The sequence below is a fragment of the Scophthalmus maximus genome, chromosome 17, assembly GCF_022379125.1.
Source record: "Scophthalmus maximus strain ysfricsl-2021 chromosome 17, ASM2237912v1, whole genome shotgun sequence".
Classification (NCBI taxonomy): domain Eukaryota; kingdom Metazoa; phylum Chordata; class Actinopteri; order Pleuronectiformes; family Scophthalmidae; genus Scophthalmus; species Scophthalmus maximus.
The window spans coordinates 10,541,390-10,542,500 of NC_061531.1; positions in this window are offsets into that span (position 1 = coordinate 10,541,390).

A 1,111-nucleotide genomic window follows, 5' to 3' on the forward strand; every position below is an offset into this window, starting at 1 on the left:
CTCGGCCACACATTTCTTTTTTAAACGCCCCAAAGGATTGTGGGAGCTGTAGTTCCAAAAGGTTAATTTTAAAGGTTTTAAGTTAATACTACAAATTGTCACTGCATAAATGTAGACCTTAGAAAGAAGCTAGAACTATGAAGTACATGTGTGTGTGTGTGTGTGTGTGTGTGTGTTGTATGGCTTCTTTTCGTCAGCGTGCTTATTGAAATTCAAAGCACTGGTGGGAAAAGTGAGACATAAGCTCTCAAATATAATCACTTTATTGCTCAAAAATACTACTTTCTACTAGTACTTTCTTTAATCACTCCTCTTAAACGTGACCTCTTACTTTCAACTCAAAGTAAGAGGTGACTGCGCACAATAAATATATTTTTTTTCATATTTTCTTATTTTCAGAAGCACAAGTTACAAATGATGATATACTGTATATCAGAGCTGCTCACCTCCACTAATAATCTCTCCTTCTGTCTTTGGTTTTAATGTGCCCGACCAAGAAACGGCCTACCCTGGCCTGACCTAAGACAAGGTCACGCACACACACGCACACGCACACGCACACACACACACACACACACACACACACACACACACACACAGCACTGTGGTTACAGGGCAAGGAAAGGGTATGAAAGATAGAGGACAGTGTAAACAGAGTACAACTTAGAGGACACTGAGAGAAGGAGAACAGGGAGAAAGAGTTGGTTTGTGTGTGTGTGTGTGTGTGTGTGCATGTGTGCGCGTGTGTGGGTGTGTATGTTTTGGAGAGAGACAGCAGGAGTGATACAGCATCATCAATTAGACGAACCAAAGTGCCACGGAAAGGGAGCAGGTGCAAATCTGTGTGTGCGTGTGTGTGTGTGTGTGTGTGTGTGTGTGTGTGTCTGTGTGTCTGTGTGTGTGTGTGTGTGTGTGTGTGTGCGCGTGACCTTGTCTTAGGTCAGGCCAGGGTAGGCCGTTTTCTTGCTGTGCGTGCGTGTGTGTGTGTGTGTGTGTGTGTGTGTGTCGGGTGAGGCAATAAGACGTGCTGTGCTGGACCAAACCAATATGGGTCATAGCAACATTTGAGCCGTTTCACATTTACAGCTTCAAAACGCTGCACCTTTGTTGG